Source organism: Melanotaenia boesemani, chromosome 2, assembly GCF_017639745.1.
Source record: "Melanotaenia boesemani isolate fMelBoe1 chromosome 2, fMelBoe1.pri, whole genome shotgun sequence".
NCBI classification, from domain to species: domain Eukaryota; kingdom Metazoa; phylum Chordata; class Actinopteri; order Atheriniformes; family Melanotaeniidae; genus Melanotaenia; species Melanotaenia boesemani.
Genome location: NC_055683.1, coordinates 16,338,504 through 16,361,074, shown reverse-complemented (window position 1 = coordinate 16,361,074; position 22,571 = coordinate 16,338,504). Strand labels below are relative to the sequence as shown.

General features: G+C 40.7%; 1 protein-coding gene and 1 pseudogene across 2 annotated transcripts in view; one reads left to right on the top strand and one right to left on the bottom strand.

The window, feature by feature from the left end:
• Window positions 1–9,026: 9,026 nt before the first annotated feature.
• LOC121656964 lies at window positions 9,027–10,092 on the bottom strand (annotated as a pseudogene).
• Window positions 10,093–16,812: 6,720 nt separating this feature from the next.
• The window catches only part of LOC121649649 (NLR family CARD domain-containing protein 3-like), a 36,534-nt gene continuing 30,775 nt past the window's right edge, over window positions 16,813–22,571 (top strand). For both annotated transcript variants that reach the window (XM_042000657.1, XM_042000648.1), the window contains exon 1: window positions 16,813–16,852. The gene's annotated coding sequence lies outside the window, so the exon portion shown is untranslated. The remainder of the gene's footprint in view (window positions 16,853–22,571) is intronic.

The window sequence follows — 22,571 nt, the reverse complement described above, 5'->3', positions numbered from 1 at the left end:
GTCGGGAGTGAGACTGTGTTGCAACCAAGTGGCTCCAAAAGATACCTGGAGAAACATCAGACATCTACATCCAGAAGAGATCAATCCAAGGAACAGCTAAGATACTGAACAGGACCCTCAAGCTCCCAGGTCAACTTTGTTCTCATCCACAATAAAACTATAATTTTAAATTCATATTTTGTTCCACATGTTTTAATCAGAATAAGTAGAGTTAGCAGAGCAGCCTCTTTCTAACTGAAAACATTTCTCCCCTGAAAACATGATTGGTGGATCTATGTAGAAACCTGGAAATTTGACATTTCTCACAAACTGAGTCATGAAGTCATAAATTTGGAACAAATGAAGACACAAAGCCAATAATGTGAGGTGCAGTTTTTTCTGAACATTTCATGACATTCAGCATTTCTCAGAGTTTCTGACATATGTGTTGTTTTCTGCAGCCTGTCAGGATGTCTGATCACAGTGGAAGGCTGTGCTTCTCTGGCCTTAGCTCTGACCTCCAACCCCTCTAATCTGAGAGAGCTGGACCTGAGATACAACCATCCAGGAGACTCAGGAGTGAAGCTGCTAATGGCTGCACTGAAGGATCCACACAGACTCAGGTATGGAGAGGCTGCTGCAGCCACACAATGTCTGATAGAGGAGGAAGATCTGCAGACATTTTCTCTGTTCTTCACTCAGTCCTGCTTCATGCTGGATATGAGTGTTATATGAACAATTACACATGTAGGAGCCTTTTTCCTTTGCTCACAGCAGATATTTGAGTAGGAGAATCTCGAAGAGAACATCCGCAGGAACAAGAGTGATAACTGTCTGTTAACATCTTTTCTGTCCTCTGACCCTGGGTCAGACACAGAGATGGTCTAGGAAATGTTAGCTTAGCTTAGCACAAATATTTATAAAACCATTTGAACAGTTATGTTCTTGTAAAGTTCTCTTTATATATCAGTTGTTGTGGAAATGTGCATGTGTTGATCAGACCTGTATTCCTTCCTCTGTATAGATACATTTAAACAAATGAGGGATGAAAAGGTTCCCATGAATGATGATGCTCAGTGATTCTCCCACTTACTGGAGACTTCTGTTGCTGAAACACAACAGACCCAGAAAATGCATCATAATCCTAAAGATTTTAGACCTGCCAGTGGATTGGATTCCTGTCCCACTAGATCAGGAGTCTTCCTGTATCAGTGCTGCTGATCAGTGGTGTAAATAGATGATAAAGACCTATTGGAGCAACTAGGAGACAGAGTAGAGCCCTACTGTCCCGTAGGAATGGACCACTGATAATGTGGATTCAGTCATGTGAAAACGGCTGATCGGGTGTTGGAGGAAGTGACTGGAGATGGCAGTGTGTGTGTGTTGTGATGAAGATGATGATGTTACATCAGGTTTCCTGGTTAACGTGAAAGGACTCAGTATGTTCACAGCTGATGTTGAGGAAAGATGAGACAAACTTTCCTGAATCCTGTCACATCCTGTATTTCAGCAGCTGCAGCTCCATGTCTGACCACCAGAGGCAGTCTAACCTCTCCTCTTCACTCAGGACTTTAGAGCTTTGATGATCCCATGGTGCTGATTCAATAATTACTAATTCAATAATCCATCAGATGATCAATCAGCTTCAATAACAGTGTAGATGTAGGAGTCAGTAGAAGCTGGGTGATGTGACTGCACTTCAAACTGGAAATGAATCAGCAGACTGGATCAGATCTGGAAGAAGTGTGGTGAGTTGATGCTGCTGATCCCTCTGATTTGTTCCTGCTTTAGAAAGAAATGTTTTCTGTCCACACAGCAGCAGGATCTGCAGGAATAATGTGAGGGAACAAATCCTCAGTGTGATGATGAAGCAGCTGTTAGTGGTCAGTAGGAAACAAGCCGTCACAGCTACAAACACACACATCATGGCCTCAAACAGAGTCTCTGACAGTCATTTAGCTTCATGTGCAGGAAAAGAAGCCACTTTAACATTTCCCAGCTGAGTCAGAACAAAGAATCTGAGCCAATCTGCTCTGCAGAGGATATTGTTTTCAGAAGCTGATCAATAAGACTTCAGGGCAGAGAGAAGATGCAGCTCTTGGTTAGATCAGGAGTTTCTGCAGAGTTCTTCATCTGTGAAGAGATGAAAAGGAGAAGATGGTTGAAAGAAGAAACTGTGACTTCCACAAAGCAGTTTTGTTGGTGTGGGTGTGGACCAATCAGCTTCCTGATTCTGCTGTGTAGAAAAAAGTGTGTATGAGAGCCACATAATGTCCATGTTAGCATGCTCTGACTCCCTCCTCCTTTCAGGGTGGAGCCTGCTGGAGAACCATGGCTGAGACCAGGAGGTCTGAGGACGTGTAAGTGTGTTTTTTATTGGATTCACCATGTAGCACCTACATCGCTGTTAGACAGAGAAATATGTGCCATTGGACCAGTTTAAGTTCAGAAGAAGTGGTAGGGCAACTTGAACAAAACCTGAGTCAAGACTTATTTATATAAGTCAGCAATTTTTAGCCAACACAAACACAAAATACAATACACATACACAGAAACAACATTCACGCTGTACTGAGGTCAGTACCTGTAACAGCTTTGTACATCCAGTAAGGTCATCCTGTTTAGTTGATCCACCAAATTGTTTAAATTCCAAATTAATTTATTAGACCGGCCATAATTGTAATTACATATGTATATATATATATATATATATATATATATATATATATACATATATATAAAATTAAACCCGAATAGGTAAAGCATCTCTCCGCCTAGCCTCCATTTCTGCTCCCCCACCCCCCACTACCACCCCCCAAAAAAACTGCAGGTGCTCATTCATCAGAGGAGACACAGACAAGCAGGAAGGGAAGTGGCTATGGAGTAAAACAAAGTTTTTCACTTAAGCGTTCCTTTTTTTTTTACCCACAGACAGAGTTAGGTCGCACACTCGGTGGGCTGGACCTGGTTTCTCTTCTACCCAACTTATGTAATTGCAGTGGACAGAGCCAACCCATGGTCTCTTGACCGACGGATGTTGTACAGATCCTAACTGGTTCCAATTAACAACACAGTCTTTGAACTTTCCTCTTCCTTCACCATATCCTGGTCTGAACTGTTTTGCCCAGTTAATCAAGGTTGTCTGAATGAAAGAGGATTTCATTTAGAAGGTTCCGTGACTGAAATACTAAGAACTTTAGAGAGATGTTGGCAAACTTATCTTGGGAGGCTGTGTATGGGACACTAAATGTAAATACAGCTTATGATTATTTTTTATACCAAGTTCTACAGGGTGTGCAGAATTATTAGGCAAGTTGTATTTTTGAGGATTAATTTTATTTTTGAACAACAACTATGTTTGCAATGAACACAAAAGACTCATAAATATCAAAGCTGAATATTTTTGGAAGTTGGAGTGGGGCTTTTTTGGTTTTAGTATCTTAGGAGGATATCTGTGTGTGCAGGTGACTATTACTGTGCATAATTATTAGGCAACTTAACAAAAACCAAATATATACCCATTTCACTTATTTATTTTCACCAGGGAAACCAATATAACAACTCAAAATTTACAAATATACATTTCTGGCATTCAAAAACAAAACAAAAACAAATCAGTGACCAATATAACCACCTTTCTTTGCGAGGACACTCAAAAACCTGCCATCCATAGATTTTGTCAGTGTCTTGATCTGTTCACGATCAACATTGCGTCCAGCAGCAACCACAGCCTCCCAGACCCTGTTTAGAGAGGTGTACTGTTTTCCCTCCCTGTAGATCTCACATTTGATGAGGGACCACAGGTTCTCTATGGGGTTAAGATCAGGTGAACAAGGAGGCCATGTCATTATTTTTTCTTCTTTTAGACCTTTTCTGGCCAGCCACGCAGTGGAGTACTTGGATGCGTGTGATGGAGAGTTGTCCTGCATGAAAATCATGTTTTTCTTGAACGATGCTGACTTCTTCCTGTACCACTGCTTGAAGAAGTTGTCTTCCAGAAACTGGCAGTAGGACTGGGAGTTGAGCTTGACTCCATCCTCAACCCGAAAAGGTCCCACAAGCTCATCTTAGATGATACCAGCCCATACCATTATCCCACCTCCACCTTGCTGGCGTCTGAGTCGGAGTGGAGCTCTCTGCCCTGTACTGATCCAGCCATGGGCCCATCCATCTGGCCCATCAAGACTCACTCTCATTTCATCAGTCCATAAAACCTTAGAAAAATCAGTCTTATGATATTTCTTGGCCCAGTCTTGACGTTTTATCTTGTGTGTCTTGTTCAGTGGTGGTCGTTTTTTCAGCCTTCCTTACCTTGGCCATGTCCCTGAGTATTGCACACCTTGTGCTTCTTGGCACTCCAGTGATGTTGCAGCTCTGAAATATGGCAAAACTGGTGGCCAATGGCATCTTGGCAGCTTCATGCTTGATTTTCCTCAGTTCATGGGCAGTTATTTTGCGCCTTGTTTTTCAACATGGTTCTTGCGACCCTGTTGACAATTTTGAATGAAACGCTTGATTGTTCGATGATAACGCCTCAAAAGCTTGGCAATTTTAAGAGTGCTGCATCCCTCTGCAAGACACCTCACTATTTTTGACTTTTCAGAGTCCGTCAAATCTCTCTTCTGACCCATTTTGCCTAATAATTATGCACACCTGATATGAATGAAATGAAATGAATGAAAAATACTTTATTAATCCCTTTGCAGGGAAATTCATGTTTTCAGTACAACCCATCCAAGACTAGACAAAACAACATGTGATGACACAAACAGAACAGGCATACACTGACGGAGCAGCCATTTCTACAGCGCTCCTTGTCTTAGATATAGGTGAAAGGAACATTAGGGAGTAAGATGTAGCTGAGAGGATAAAAAATAGGCATCTCCACACTGGGCCTAAGGGCCCATTATTGAGATACAAAAAAACACTCCTCAGTACATACAAAAACATAACTCAGACAATCACAACATGAGAAACACGTGGCGGGGGGGGGAGGGGGGGGGACTCCCATCGCAGCAAGTGCAGACGCAGCTGCATTCTCAGAGCGCGTCCAATGAACCCACTGCCCGGGAGTGGAAGGAGGTGGAAGGACAGCAAGGCAGTGAATAACGGGGAGGTGTATCTGTATTCGTGTACTTGAGTGTGGTGCGTGTGTGTGCGTAGAAGTGAGCATATGAACTTTGCCCCAGTTCTCCCTCACAGTCTCTGCCACCTGATGATAGTGGGGCATCCTTGAGGGCTGATCCAGGTTGAAGTCCATCGCCCGTGAAGAGGGTGAGGGGAGGGTGGGGGGACTGAGCGTCCATCAACAAAACATTCCAGGGAGCTTTCAGCCAGCCATTCAAGGCCAGCACAGGGAGCCAAATTTGATAACAGCATTTGTTTTGGTTCAGGCCAGAGCTGTTTCGTCTGCCTTAAGTCTCTCAGTGGTCCCACTGGCGACTCCCAATGATCCGAATTTTGGGTCAATTTCCATCCAGCCGAGCTGACAACTTCTCCAAGTTGGTGACCACCTCACGTACAAGCCCAGAAAGCGCAACCAGTTTGCCATCCAGTACTGGAATAGCCTCCAGTTTACGATTCAGCTCCTGTACCGCCACAGCCTGATTGTTCGTAGCTCGGCACACACCCGCACAGAAATCCGGCAGCTTGCCAGTGACTGCCGACAGTGTCCGAATTTTGCGATATGCCAGGAAACCGCCCGCTCCAAACAGCAGAAACCCAGTTATCATGAAACCGAATGTATAGATGTCCTCCACGTCCTCGACAGAAAGAATCGACAGACACATGACTTTCCACGCTCCCCAGGAATCCATCACATATCCAGCCGAAAACGTTCCGCCAGGGCAAGCAGGCTCCCCCACGCCTGTTTTCCGGTTCGAATAAATTTGGTCGATTGCATTTAGGGACCAGCTGATCAAATCCATATCCAAGATTTAGTTTTTGGAAGGAAATGCAGAGAGAGGCTCAGAGATGACAGGACAGTAGCAGCAGGGCAGAGTGAGAGGGAGGGAGAAGAAAAAGCGTCTGCCTCGGTTGAGAGCCGGAAGAAGAGAGGGTGTTGATGTCATTAGACCACACCCCTTCTCATTACAGAGATGCACATCACCTGATATGCTTAATTGGTAGTAGGCTTTCAAGCCTGTACCAGTTGGGGTAGGACAACATGCATAAAGTGGATGATGTGATCAAAATACTCATTTGCCTAATAATTCTGCACACAGTGTATTCTGTGTTTGACCAATGTTTTCCTCTCACAAATAACAGTAACCAAAGCTCATCAAAATTTAACAAACCATGGCTTACTACTGAACTTAAGAAATCTGTTCTAAAGAAAAATAAATTATATGAAAAATACCTACAAAGTCCTACTTCTTTAAATTATATGTCATATAAATCATTTAGGTACAAATACAATCATCTTCTCAGAAATGTTAAACGGGAGTATTATAGTGATCAACTTAACAGCTTTACAAATAACATTAAATCTACATGGGACACTCTGAAAGAATTGTATATAGTGTATATATGAGACATGCCTCTTTTCTACCCCCAGGTGAATTTCAGGATGGCGAAGTAAAGATAACAGAGCCATCCTGAACTGCAAATATATCCAATAACTTTCTTGTGGGACCATGTCTTGCAAAACATATTGGCGACATTTCTGGTTCTCCCAATGACTTTATATCTAATGAGCATGTCACTCTAAATGTTTTTGAACCTGTAAAGCCTTCTACCTGTAAAGTGCTTGATATTATTATGAGCCTTAAAAACTCCTCTCCTGGCCATAATGAAATTCATGCTTCTTTGATTAAAAAGGTAGCTCATCGATCCCTTAACCTTTCCATGTCTCTTGTTGTTTTTAATATATGTTATAGATCTAGCTAATGCTTCAAGTATATTGTCACCTATATTATTTGCTGATGATACTAACTTATTTGTCTCTGACAAAATTTTGATTCCCTTATTGCCAAGGAAAATGTTGGACTCATTCATTTTTCCCACTGGTTCACACCTGTTTCATGAGTTTATTTTTTTTTTTAATAATTCTGTTGAAGCATGGTTGAAAAGCAATGTCTGATTTTCATTGGCTAAATTTCATAGAATTTGTATTTATTATTACTTTTGTCAGATTCAAGTTACTTCTGTGACCATTTTGAGTTTTTCTTTCATTAACCGAGGGTACCAACAGTTTTGTCCACATCTGTATATATATAAACTCTCTGTATTCTAAACCATTTTAAAACAAAATGAAAAACTACATGAACTTTTAGACTATTTTTTATCAATCTGTTAATTGTCATAAACTGTAGGTTTAGGTGAATAGGTGTACATGAGGGTCCATGACGTGGGTTACAATCACATTCAACCATCTTCACACTGTCCCATCACTCATTCATCAGTCAGCATCAAAGTGTCAATAGATCAATAACTGCAGCTGGATTGTGTTTGTTCTCTCCATCAGATTCCTGTCCACTCACAATCCACATGAACACAATGAGCAGAAGCCTCAACCTGTCTGACAACAACAGGAAGGTGACATATATCAACGGGTTTCAATCATATCCTGATCATCCAGACAGATTTGACGGGTGGCCTCAGCTTCTGCGTGAAAATGTTCTGATTGGTCGCTGCTACTGGGAGGTCGAGTGGAGAGGAGACGTTTCTATATCAGTGAGTTACAGAGAAATCAGGAGGAGAGGAAACAGTAGATACTGTAGGTTTGGACGAAATAATCAGTCCTGGAGTCTGAGCTGCTCTGATGATGAAGGTTACTCTGTCTGGCAAAAATAACAGAAAAACACCCATCTCCTCCTCCTCCTCCTCCTACTCTGTCTCTAACAGAGTAGCAGTGTATGTGGACTGTCCTGCTGGCTCTTTGTCCTTCTACAGAGTCTCCTCTGACTCTCTGATCCAATCACCACATTCACTCATCCTCTCTATGCTGGGTTTGGGTTCTGGCTCAGGTTTGGTTCCTGGGTGTCTCTTTATTGAGTGTAAAGAGTCTGGTCGTAGCAGAGAAACTCTGACTGGTGAACAGATAGTTCAGTCATGGATTCAATCAGTTTCTGTGTGAAACTCTTCTAAATGATTCCTTGGAAACTTTTTCCTCTTCCAGTACTTTAAAGATGGAAGCTGTGCTTCTTCCAGGATCCACATGTTGTTTCCAGTTAAAGCTTCACACTGAATATCAGGATGTTGTGTTCACTTCATGTCATCTGCAGCTAGTTCCACTTCATGATGCTGGAAATGAAAATCCTCCCAGTGTTCACTCTTAGTTTGTTTGCTTCATTCTGTCTTTATTTAGACTTTCTGAGATTTATTTTCACATCAGAAATGTAATATTTTGCTTCATTTTTCACCACAAATGTTTGAATTTCTACTTGAAATGTAGAATTTAAAGATTTTCTAATTTCTCTCACTTTTATTTCAATTTATGGGTTTTTCATTTCTTTATCTCAAATATCCATGTGAATATTTATTTTCATTATTATTTAAGTTTTTCTCATTGTAGTAAGGTATCAGAATTTTAGAAGTTTTAATGTTTTTCGTCATGTTTCATTTCTTCCTGTTTCATTTAATAAATCATGTAATATTTCTTTCTTTCTGTTGTGATTCATTGGGGGTCTTTTTTCTTGATGATGATGATGATGATGATGATGAAGTCTCTAGTGAACCAGTAGATGAGAGAGATTCTGGACTTTTTTCCCCAAGACATCAACAAGAAAATAAAAATAACAGAAGCAAAATTTCAGGATGATTGTTTGCTTGTTTTTTTTTGTGTGTGTGTGTGTGTGTGTGTGTGTGTGTGTGTGTGTGTGTGTGTGTGTGTGTGTGTGTGTGTGTGTGTGTGTGTGTGTGTGAGTTACATCAGCAGTTAATTTCCAATGAATGGGAGATGAATCAAAGTAGCCTCCAGTCAGATGTGGTCCCCACACACCTGTTGGAGTGGGGCTGGACTTTAGTCTCAGACTTAGTGTTGGACTCTCAGGTTCGGTCTGAGTCTCTACAGCAGAAGGTGGACAGAGAAAACCTGAAAGAATCCATCATCTGTTAACCTGTAGGTAGAAGTTGTGTTTCCTTCTCTTTCCCTCTTTGGAAAGCTTGCTTTGGCACAAAGAGCTGCAGATCTTTTCACATGAATCCATTTTTGAGCGCCAGAGTGCAGCTCTGGCTCTAACTTTAGTCTGGCTGCCTCTGGCCAGACTGATGCTGTCTTTACAAATAAAGAAAACCTCGATGCAGAGAACGAGCAATAAAGGCAGCTCTGGCTCCCTTAATGAGAGCATGACGTCCTTTGGCTGCTGCCTGGCCAATATCTGGGATATCTGAGGCCACCCTGGCTATGTTACATAATGCTTTGCGTTCCTGAGCCACCACTTTGCTGCACTTCCAAAGATCTCTTAATATTTTACTTGCTTTGCAGCAGAAGTAGCATCAAGCAGGGAATCAACACCACCTACAAAAGCAGCAACTTGAGAGGCAACTCTGCTACTCCCACTGCCACATCTATCTCGCTCGCCTCCACGTTGGCAGCTGGTTGCTTGGTCGCTTTCTTCTGATATTCCTGATCAAGTCCAACCTCTGTGGTGGAGGTGAGGATGCTGCTGACTGGGATCACTGGTGACTCCCATTCCTACACCAGCCGTCGTCAGACCCAGAGACACTCCTGCTGGAACAGGAATTAATGCGAAAGCAACAATGGAGAGCACACCTCCTCCTGCCCCCACTGAGCTGCCCCACGCTGGAGATTTTTGCCCCTTTATTCATCTTGTCCAGCTGAGCAGCGTTCTTCTCCAGCTCTTTTACAACGTGTAGCATCCTGGGCTGCCACTCATTGAACTTCTTGATAAAGTTATGGAAGAAAACTTGTGCATCTCTTTTAAACTCCAAGAGGAGAGGACAGATTAATGGTGCAGCCTGAAGATGATTAAGTTTGATCTTATCAGGCAGGTGTAACACCTGCTTCTCAGCGAACACACACAGTGAGGTGGCGGCCAGCTTCTCCACAGCATCCAGGAAGACGTGGAGCTTCTCCAGACCTTCCAGAGTGTCATTCAACACTTCATCCAGCTTCTTCTCCAGCTCTGCACGCTTGCTGTCTGCAGACATCTGAGTGAATCTGCTCTTCATAAATTCCAGGAAGGCCTTACCTTTATTCTCTGACTGCTTAATACGGCTGAAATATGCTCCATTTAGTCAGCTCTGTCTTCAACTCTGTTCCCTCCCTTCCTTCCACTTAGGATCCTTTTCACACAATTCTCTTGTTCTGCTCATGTCACTGAAGGTATCTGAGACAAAGCTGCACAAAGTTTTTTTTTAGTTTCTGTCTGGAGGACACAAATAAATCCTGTCAGTCTTTTTTTCTTGTGTAAAATACTTTGTGTACAGAAAAGGAAAAGAAATCAACATTAGGAGAATTGCTCCCAACAGATATCACTGATGAAGATGTGGAACATGCAAACATGGGAAAGACATATACCCTTTTTGCTCATATCAGACGTCTGCTTATCATATGATTTCAGTTTGAAGTTTGTTTTCATTTAAAATGAGTTTCCAGCAACAGGCTGCTGTTTCAGGGGTGAACTAGAAGTGTTTTCATTTGTTCTCTGAAGGTCTTTGTCTTCAGAATATAGAAGCCTACTGGCCAAACCTGCAGCAGCTACATCTCCACATCTAGAGGAAAAGATTTACTTTTCTTCTCATTCTGGGTTTTATCTTAATGGATCAAAGTTAAAAACCAGATAACAGGATAAATTAACTTATTTAGTATTTAGCAGCTTAATCTGGAGAAACCAACATCAGAAGGAATATTTGGAATCCAGCCGCTCTCATACAACTAAAGAGCATAAAAAAGTGTTTGTTCCAATGAAATTATTGCTGGAGAGAACGGTTTCTTGTCTACAAATATACATCTGCTACATCAGCTCTGACGTCTGATGATGCTGCAAACACTTCACTTTTCTGGTCATCACTAAATATATAATAGATAAAAATAGAGACTCAATATCCAGCACAGAAAAAGTAAATCCTTCTTCTTTACAACAACCCTGTTAAAGTTTAGATTCTTTTAAAAATTACTCTCACTGCTCATTTAATACATGACAGCATTCATTTAATGTTTCCTATTAATCATTAATCAATCACCATTAAGAATTTGTTAAAATTGTTTCTAGAAAGAAAGGTCATGTGATTAGTTAGAAAAACAAGTTCAGATATAAAACTTGTTTAAATCAGGGATTTGTTCTTGATACTTTGCCTTTTTTTTCATTTTTACCTCTATAAGAATCATAGAACTGTTATATGTAAATGTTTGTATATTCGGTAAAACATCCTGTAATACATGGAAACGCTCTCTATTCCATTTTTACACACGTGGAAACATGACTCAGCAATATTTTTACCAGGTAAATAAGACATTTAGAAAGAAGTTTCCACTGCTAGGTCTGCCAAAAATCCCTTTTTTTATTCCTGCAAATGGATTCTATTATTGGTATCAGGATGTCTTTACTAAATGAAAAGCCCAGGAAGCCGTTCTTTCCCAGTATCACTGAGATTTCCATGTTAGCTTAGTGGGGATAAACCCTAATGTACTCAGCTGAATTGAGCTTTTCCATCATCTTGTTCTCACCGTCTGTTCCTGGCTTCAGGTACGAGCTGGAAAATCAAACAACAGTGTAAAAAGAGCCAGTAATTCATTTAACACTCACTGTTAATAGTCCTTGTTAGTGTCACGGTTCTGCTGCTTGTCCTTCTCTACCTGAGCTTTAGGTGGGGCTGTGCAGGTTTCTGGAAGCTTGGGGCGGAGTCCGGTCTGCTCCTTCCTCCACAGCTGTATTCCACCACCCTTCAACAAGCCTCCCTTTATAAGGACTGCAGGAGCAACCAGACCTCGCCAGATTATACTCACTGTTACCGTGCATTGTCACAGCTCCAGCTTTCCAGTACAGCTGACCTCCAGTCTCTCTCCTCTGATCACCAGCTTGTCACTTTGCCACCTGCCTGCTCGCCCTATCATCCTTCAGCTCAGGATCAGCAGCAACCTCCTCCTCCATTCTGGAGTTTCATTTGGATACAGTAAGCCGCTCACCAAGCTTGGAAAAACAGGATATTGTTGTTTTGGACTGCCACTCACCATTCTCCTCTCCTCCCAGAGATCCAGAACCCCAGACCCTCTCCAGCTCAGTCAACCCAGAACCCCTGTACTCAATAAACTTGTTCTATTTTCTATAGTCATTACGGCTTAACCCAGCCGTGACAGTTAGTCTCACATCAGATCAGCAGCTTTCACTTGCTGCATCTTTCTTTACACTAAACCAACAAACCACACCTACTTCTGATTTCCATTTTCCAATGAGTGGCCACATTTTCTTTTAAAGCATCGTTCAAGTGTTTTTAGTAAGTCAGTAAAACTTTATTTATACAGCACCTCTCAAGACAGAAAATCACAAAGTGCGTGACAAGAGCCAACAATGTAAAACCAAAAAAACAATGAATAAAAATCAGATTTAAAAAGATGTTTTTAACTGACTTTTAAAAGCCACCACAGAGTCCACCCATCTCAAGTCCAAAGGAAGAGGGTTCCAGAGTCTGGGGGCCACTGAAAAGAAGCTCCGCCTCCTTTTGCTTTTGATTTTGTGTGGGGCCTCATCAACAGGCCCCGGTCACAGGACCTCAGGGACCTGCAGGCAGACATGGCTTCAGAAGCCCTCTGGTAGAGGCTGGTGCCTGTCCATGAAGATATCTCCATGTCAGGAAAAGAATCTGGAATTGCACTTTGGATTAAACTTGAAGCCAGTGCAGCTGCATCAAGATCATAGTCACATGAGGAAACCTGGAGGATTTAGTCAGAATCCTGGCAGCAGCATGTTGAACAACGTGGAACTGTTCTAAAGAGGTTTTGCTCAGACAGGGGTAAAGTCCATCACAATGATCCAATCCTGATGAAACAGAAGCAGGAATAATGATTTGAATAACTTTATATATAAAATCAGAACAGACTGAACCATCTGATCCACAAAGCCAGTAATGTTGGGATTTCTTCATCATTTGCCAGCAACAGAATCAGCAAGGATACGTTGCTGGGAAATGAGTGTCTTCTAGTAATTATTGATGCAGAATGCAGACCCAAGGGGGGCACAAGCCAGAGTTCTCCTCGTGCCAGTGCCAAGCATTTTTCTGCATTTTTTCTATTAGACATTTTCTTCTCATTTTTAAGTTGCACTGTGTTGTTTTTTTTCCTTTATGTACCATCAAGATAGAACTAATCACAGAGGTTAAGCCAAGTACTAACTTACTGCACCTAAAATGGCCTACAGTAAAAATTGCTTGGAGCTAAATGGTGCAGTAGTTGGTGATTTTTATTTTAAAAATTTAGTCTTAATATAAACAAAAACACACAAATCCAAAATTTAAAATAAGAAAAAAGAGAAAAAGAAATCAAATGTTGATATGTAGATATTATGAATATCACATTATTATTAGTAGAAAAAAGTCATTATCAGCATAGAAAGAAAGGAGGCTGCAGTCCGAAATGCTCCTGAAAAGAAGGCTGCTCACAATGTGATGGAGGAAACTCAGAGCTCCCAGAATGTGATCATCACATCTTAGCAGTTAATGCCTGCATTCTGGAGCATTAGGTGAGGATAAATAACAAATAACTTACTCAAATGTTTGCCTACCTTTTCAGTTCAAACTTACACAAATCAAAACTAATAAAAAAGTAAAATGTAGCTGTTGTAACATTAACTGAGGATAAAGTAAGTAACTTAAATATTCAAGTGACTGAGGTATTTCAATTTAAGCTTTAGCTTTTAGTGCAAAAAAGATTAAATAATCCAAAATATAAACAAAAGCAGCATAGTCAGGGTCAAAAAGAACTATTCAAACAATATTTTACCAACAAACAAAATAACGTTTATTGCAGACTAGAAACTTGTGCAATAATGTTTCCCCTCAGTCAAGCACTAATAACAAGTTCTTGTTCAAGTAGCTAGCATTTCCAGTCTTTCTGCAGTTCTCATCCAAGATGTTGGGGATAGTGGTCAAGATAATCAGTTCCACCACCTTTGCTGTTATCTTTGTTGCTTTTTGGCTGTAAGCTGGTAACTTTTAATGTCGTGTCAAGGTGTCTATCAGAGTCAGTTGTTTCACCGTACTTTTTCCTTTCGCTTAGCACAGTTGCATAAACTCTGTGTGCTCTTTGACGCGGTGCTTTTGCAGATGCTTTATTAAGTTGGTCGTATTATATTTTGCTAGCCTACCGCCACCTCTTGAAACCTCGCCTTGATAGTGCAGTACTTCACATACCATGGAATAAAATCTTTGCTTCTTTGAAGGCTACTGTAAAACAAAGTTATCTGGAGGTTTTTAGGAAAATTATGTATGACTTGGACAGATGGATGAATCTACCAAATTCATTACCGGCTCGTATAGCCAATATAAAGTAGAATGTTCCTATGATACCGCTTGCTCCTCCAGAGGTGAGTTTGGAAATATTACATAAAAATATTAACAAATTCGTATGGAAGAAACCTTGTGTAAAAATTTATACTCCAGCGAAATAGAAGGGAACGAGAATTGTCACTACCAAATTTTAAACTCTATTTCTGGGCTTTTACTCTTCGTCCACTTAGTACATTGTTTAGTCCTACAGCAAATGTTTCGGGTTACAAATTAGAAGAAAATTTAGTGCATCTGCGGTCTCTCAGAGAGGTTCTATTATCTAATTTAACAATCAACAAGTGCAAGTTAAAATTTGGTTCAATTATATTCTGATATCAACTTGGCATTGTATGGCACTTGTACACCCCAATTTTCAATGATTTTAGTTTACAAATTGGGGGTAGACCCATTCAAGGCCCACAATATACTTACATTTACTTAGGGATGTTTATGATGGAAATGGCCTGCGTACTTTTCAAGATATTAAGAATAGCTTTAATTTACAAAATATATAACTTTTTTTTTCTACTTGCAGATTAGAGCTGCACTTAAAGCATAAAGAGTACCAAATGAAAACTTATCTAAACATCCCTTGTTTGAGATCTTAGATCAATTAACAACAATAGGTATGGTGACTACTGTATACCAATACAATTAAAAAAAATCTTATACAACCTTTAGTTCTAGATACATTATGGTGAAGGGATATATCAGACTGGGACTCAAAGTTTGACTGGAATGAGGTACGGAATAATACAAGTTTATCTTCAAGAAATGCAGATCATCAGATAGAACTTATTTAACACCTTGCAAACTTTACCGAATGAAGGTCCTGATAACTCTTAATGTACATTTTGCTCTCAGAATAAACTGGGGACTTTCATACATATGGTCTAGGAAACAACAGCAAACCTGTTGTCAGATTTTGGAAAGAAGTTGCAGCTGCATTAACTTTGATAACAGCACAAAATATTCCAGTAAATCCTCAAACTTTATTTTAAACAGTTTATCTATGATAAATGCATAGCTGTGAAAAATGGATACTACTACATGCTGGTCTAACAACAGCAAAGAAAATAACTGCAATAAGATGGGAACCACCACATAAGCTTAACATCTCTCACTGGTATTTGGCTTTTCTTGATATAATTTATTTGAAAATATCTTTGGCCCGAATGCAGAATGCAAAGCAACAAAGTATTCTATTTTGGCAAAATTGAAAGGTGAATTTAAGATTGAGTTGCCATTTTGAAACTGTCCCAATTCCATTTATTCAATCAATGTTTCTTGTTTTCTTTATTTATAATTATGATTAATTGTTATTGATGGCTTAAGGTCAGAGGGGTAGGTTAGGTAGGGTGGGGTAGGGGGTTTACAATTTGTTATATTTATGTTATAATTATTAATGCCGTTGTTATTTGTTATGAAGAAAATGTGAATAATATATATGATCACAAAAAAAGGAGAAATATATTAACACAGTACTGTTAGCACAGATGTATGAATGGAGGAAGTGGTGTCTTGATTGATGGTGATTTGTCTTGCTCTGCTGGTAAAAATGTGAACAGCAGGATGTCAGTTTAATGAACTGATCAAGTAAAGAATTTTTAAAATAGAAATAATGGAGCTCTTCTGTCAGGTTTTTACTGTTAGTATTTTTCTTTCCAGTGAAAATCTTTATAGGTGTTTTCTCTTTGATAGTAGCTGCTACAAAAACTTCATGTATTGATCGTACGTTGAAATATTTCCAGCCTTGTAACTAAATCAGCTCATCCTTCATTTTATAAAAGCAAACCTCCAAATGTTTGAGTCCAGCAGTTTGGCTCTAGGACTCATTTCCAGTTTCATTGTGTCCTGCGCTGCAGATGGACGTCCACCCATACTGGTCATTTCCCAGTACAGTGTTGGACTTCCTGCCCACATTTTAATGAATCAACAAAGGGGCTGTAGCTCAGGAGGAAGGATGAGAAATTAGCTGAAGACACACGAGTGGTTGGACTTGTCTCCAACAATGATGAGACAACCAACATGAAGGAGGTGAAGACCCTGGAGACATGTTGCCAGGACAACCACCTCCAACTAAACATCAGCCAAACCAAGTAGTTGGTGGTGGAAACATTAAGAAACAGCAGGAAACACACACACACACAAAAAAAAAAAAAAAAACACACACACACACACACAAACTCATTTTATCAACAAAGATGAAGAACAATTAAAAATTTGTGTTTAAGAACTCAGGTCCAGGATCAGGCTTCTGTTTCTTTGTGGAAACCTCCAGCAGTTCTGAGCAGTTCAAGTCCAACAGAACCGATTGCCACGTGTCGGATTTCTAACTGGGTCAGTAAATGCCTCTCTGGTTTACTTTCACTTCCTCTCAGGTCGTCGTTGTGAGGCTGAGTTTTTCCATGAAATCCTCCATCTGAAGGTAAAACTGAAGCCGTTTATATTGGTTTGATTTATCAGACTGAGGGACCAGAACAACCCAGAACTAGGACGAAGGAGAAGTGGTCCAAAAAAAGCCACAGAGGAGGACATGAGGGAACTAAGAACAATGTGAGATGCAGGAAAGGTTGCTGTGAACGAAAAGACATAAAGCAGAAGTTAAGAAAAAAATTTAAAACTTTTACAAAACTTTTAAAGAGAAATGAGCAACTAAATGTGTGAAACCTGGAAAGTAAGTTTTGTCAAAATATTTATAGAATGTTTGATTATCTGGAAAAGAGGAAGTGTTTATTTAAATGTTTGTGATCCAACTTCTTCTTTTTTCTCTTTTTTTCTTTTTTTTTTTTTACGTTGTCCTTTCTACCATTGTAGCAAACAGAAAATGGTCTGAGTGCTCTGTTGTGCTGAACAAATTTGATATGCCAAGAGGAGCTTTATGGGTATAAGGCTCCTCTTGATGATATATATTTATTTTATTTCTTTCTTTATTTCAATATATTGTTTTATCTTATTTATTTTGCATTATGGGATTTATGTATTCTTGCTGGACCTGACCAGAGGGGACAGACAAAAAAAAAGGAAAATAAAGGAGAAAAGCCACTCACCCTCCCTCACCCCCTATCTATCCAACCCATGACTGCTCCCTTTCACACACCCACATCACACTTAACCCTCCCACCATGCCCTGTGGGCATTAATTAATTAATTTATTTACTTTGAATCATGGAATCTATGTAAACTTGCTGGACCTGACCGGAGGGGACAGAAAAAGAAGGAAGACAGCAAAAAAGCAAAAGGGAAGAAAGAAGGAAAAAAGAGGAGACAGAAACACGACAGAGAGAAGGCAACGAGCCTTTAATCCACACTATCGCCTTATAACAAACTGTTACACTTGAACATAAACACACCAGAAAGTTTCCTATGGTTTTACTGAAAAACAGAGCTGCTAGTCATTATGAGCTTTTAAATAATAACCAAATCAATAAGACATATCACAAAAGTAGCAACAACCAAACACTAACTCACAAGGGGGAAAAAAAAGTCAGCCTGCAGAAGATGAAGAATAATACAATATTGTGAAAATGCGACGACGCCTCTACGGAGGTCAGAGGCAGACCAGGGCAGCCCAGAGACCCGGGCCCTCAGCAGCAGCCTGGAGCACTAACGCAAGCTACCCCACCCTGAAGACGACTCCAGCCCCGCCCAAAGGGCGGCAGAGGAGAGCCCGAGCAGGAGCCCCCTGCAGTCTTGGGGCACAGGTCCCAGTGGGCCAATATCGGCGGCCGCTGGCCCCGCCACGGACTGGCCATCCAGGTCAGCCTGAGCAAAGGGTCCAGGGCTCCAGGAGCCCAGAGGTGCTACCCCCCTCAGCGGTTAGTTCTGACGTTCGATTTAGACAGCAGTAGGTGGAGGTAATTCACCACTATAATATACAAAAACATGGTGTGCAATGACACCAAAGACAAGCTGCATTTTACAAAGTTCAGGTCCAAGTACATAATTATAGAAAAGATTAAACATAAATCCAGAGGAGGGGAATTTGCCAGAGGCTGCACAACCTCAAGAGCCATTTCATAGTTTGAAATGCTCCCCGTTGAACGTGCTTTACATAAAACATTAAAAGCATTACAGCAGGGAGCAATAACAAGTGAATTTAAAAAATAGAGAAAGAAAGAAAAACAGAAAGTAAAAGCTAAGATAAAATGCATGAAATAAAGTTCTACTGTGGGGAAAAATAGTAAACATGATCAAGTTTAAAAATTCATGCTTAAAAGGAACAGATGCAGATCTGGAATCTAAATAAAAACTATTGAAATGCAGCAGAGAACAGGTGGGTTTTTAACTTGGATTTAAATAAACTGAGTGTTTCAGTTGATCTGAGAATTTCTGGGAGTTTGTTCCAGACATGTGGAGGATAGAAACTATATGCAGCTCCTCCATGTCTGGTTCTGACTCTGGGAACTGATAAGAAACTAGATCCAGATGACCTAAGGGTTCTGGTAGGGTCATACTGGGTTAAGGGATCACTGATGTATTTTGGTCCTAAACCGTTCAGAGCTTTATAGACCAGCAGCAGAACCTTAAAGTTTTTTCTCTGATGGACTGGCAGCCAGCGTTAAAACCTCAGAGCTGGACTGATGTGGTCCACTTTCTTGGTTTTTTTTCAGTCAAACTTCGTGTAGGGAAAATAGATCATCAGTGCGAGCGGGGAGAAAGCTTATCTGTGACGTCATGAAGGTTTTTCACCTGATAAAAGACCAAAAAAAAAGATGGCAAAGGAAACATATTTCACAACTGTTCTTCCTGCTAAAGTCTAAATAAAGAAAGGAAAGAAAGAGAAAAAGATATAATTGACTGCTGCTTGGTTATTCGAGTCCGGTGTAGAGTTCCAGGTGGATGTCATTTCTTATCAAGTTCTGGAAAATTGAAATAATACTAAAGCAACTTGACAGTATTAGTGAGGACTCGAGCAGCAGAGTTTTCAATAAACTGCAGGTGTCTAGTTGATTTTTTAGGTCAATCCTGTAAAAACACTGTTACAATAATCAAGCAGTATAAAATGAAACTAGTTTTTCCAGGTCCTGCTAAGACATCAGATCTTTTACTCTTGATATATTCTTAAGGTGATAGTAGGCTGATTTTGTAATTCCCTTAATGCAACTCTTCTCAATTATTTTCTTTTTTTCTTTTCATGAAATCACATGACCACCTCTCAACCTGTGGATGTAGGCTTAATGGCTACAATGAGAATGTTTAGCAGTGCACAGCTTTTTGAAGCGAGGTTTGAAGCATGATGCAACTCTCAGCTCCTGCTCAATGTTTAGCTGGGACCTGTACTTGGTCTTCAGTGCAGGAACAGCAAACAAGTCAGTCTCACAAAGATAAGATGTTGCAAAAGGAAGAAGAAAGCCCATAGCATGCTGCCTTAAGAGTGGATACTACCTTTCTACTCTTACTCAGTGTCGGTGATGTGAACTGCAGTCTCAATGTGGAGTCAGACATCATGTCATTGAACTGGTCCTCTTTTTGCAAAACTGAAACCAGTTGGAGCTGGTGCACTAAAGTGCCCAGTCATACTGGCAACTGTTTTCAGGGACGTACCAAAGATGAATTATGCTACTTAAAATGTGGAATCACCGAGGTGGCATCATAATCATTAGTGTCAACAAATTCATGCAGGTTCTCGAATGACTTAATGTTTCCCTCATCAAGTTGCTTGCCCCACATTGCAAGCTTTCGAGTGAAAGAGCGGATTTTGTCTGTGACTTGAAGGAGGTGTTTATCTTTCCCTTGGAGCTGTAGATTTAGTTAATTTAGCTTTCCAAATATTTCACTCAGGTGGTCCAATTTTGCCAGGAAGTTTACTAAAATTTTCTCTAACTTCTTTCTTGTGCTCCTGCTCCAAAAACATTCTTATCTCTTCTCTGAGCTCAAAAACTCGGGACAAGACTTTTCCTTGTGACAGCTACCTTGCTTTACTGTGAAACAGCACAGTTTGATGTTCCGCTCCCATGCCCTCACAGATAGCAGAGAAAACTCTTGCTTTTTGGGGTCTGGTCTTTATAAAATTGACTACACCTACAATGTCAGTCACAACCTAATTTAATTCAGAGGAAAGATGCCTTGATGCCGGTGCTTCTCTATGTATTACACAGTGTGTTTACTCATCACTAGGTGAGGCCTTCTTCATGAGTGTCTGAAGTCCCTTTCTAATTCCTGACAGGGTCTGTGTACCATCACTGCAAACACCAATGCAGTTCTCCCACTTTAGCCCATTCTCAGTCAGGAAGCAGTCCAGCATTTTGAATAGCCTTTCAGCTGTGGCTCTGTCTCTGACATTTTTCCTTTTTGGTTACCATGGCTTCGCCTTTTAATTAATAACCCTGCAGAGGGCACATGCTTAATTCAAAAGGGCATGCAGGCCACCAGCCCCACAAGTTTTTTTTTTTGGGGGGGGCGTTGTCAGCAGACCAGAGGTTTCAGAGGGCGGTCCCACCAAAGGGTAAGGTGAACAGGCGGCGACCAAGCATTAGGGAGGCGGAAGAATAGGTCACTGTCGAATCCACAGCCAATGGCAGAGAAGCAACCGAGCAGCAGAATTTAAAATATCACATCCACAGGCCACAGGCCTAGGGATGTGACACCCACACCCTTAAAATTCAGGTCCATCACACACATTCTAATTTTTCCATCTCTGGAAACACAGAAAGAATGTTAATATCTTTCACAAACAATCACATTTTCCAACTTCACATTTCTTACATTTTTGTTTTACATTTAGTTTTTTTCCACATCTCTGTCATCATCTTCATGGTCAGGAATCTCTATATGAGACAGAGCATCAGCACAGACTTTGTTGGTACTTTTTTTATGGTGAATTTCCAGATGGTATTCCTGAACAATGAGTACCCAACGCATCAGTCTTTGGTTTTGATTATACATTTTCGAAAGGAATGTTAGCAGATTGTGATCAGTAAAGTCGATGGTCGGCACAGAAGAAGAATCCACGTAAACGCAAAATACTGCAGAGCCAACAACGGTGACAGAATCTCTTTTTCTATGGTGGAATAATGCATCTGATGCTGGCTGGACATCCGTGGGAAATGACCAACGGGGTGATCAATCCCGTTATCGTCGGACTGTAAAAGCACAGCGCCTGCTCGTACTGCACTGGCTTCTATCTCTAGATGGAACGGTTTCAGGAGGTTGGGAGCGGCTAGCACTGGCACATGTCGAAGTAGAGCTCTGGCACTATCAAAAGCATGTTGGCATTTATCAGTCCATCTAAATTCCTGCTTAGGACTGATTAAAGCTGCCAAGGGTGAGACAACGGTAGTGAAGTTGCAGCAGAAGTTTCTATTTTCTATTTAGTATCCCGTCATACAATGCGTTTCTATTTTTGGGAACAGCAAATTGACTTATGACTTCTACTTTAGCCTCGAGAGGGCGCACTACACCTTGGCCCACCTGTCTTCCGAGATAGGAGACAGTGGCCCGACTGAACTCACATTTGACAAGATTTAAGGTCAAGGAGGCCTGTTCTAGACGAGTGAACACTTCTTCTAGGGCAGACAAATGGTCATCCCAAATGTCTGTATAAATCACCATGTTGTCTAAGTATGCTTTACAGTACAGGAGGCTTGCAAACAGAGTGTTTATTAAACGCTGGAATGTAGCAGGAGTGTTACATGTACCGAAGGCCATCACTGTGTACTGTAAGAACCTGTCAGGTGTTACAAAGCCCGAAATTTCGGGTGCTCTTTCTGTTAGCGAGACTTGCCAGTATGCTGTTAGCAGATCTACTTTAGTCACGTATCGTGCTGACCTAATAGCATCCACGCAGTCTTCCACTCGCGACATTGGGTATGCATCCACAACAGTCACGGCGTTTACCTTTCTGTAATCTGTAATAAAACCAGGTGTTTCATTTCTATCAGACATGGTGAGCTCCAGGGAGTCTTTCTGGGATTAACAAAGCCATTCTGGACTAAATAGTCTTTTTCCTGAGTCAAAAGCTGTGTATCGGGCAAGCTACACTGGTACGGGTGCTGTTTAACTGCTCTTTAATTTCCTACATCAATGTCATGGGAGATGACAGTGGTGCAAGAAGAGATGTCCTGAAATAAGCTGTGAAACTTATTGATTAACGCGAAAAGACCAGATGGCTAATTTTCATGGAGATGCTGTAGTGTAGATGGTAG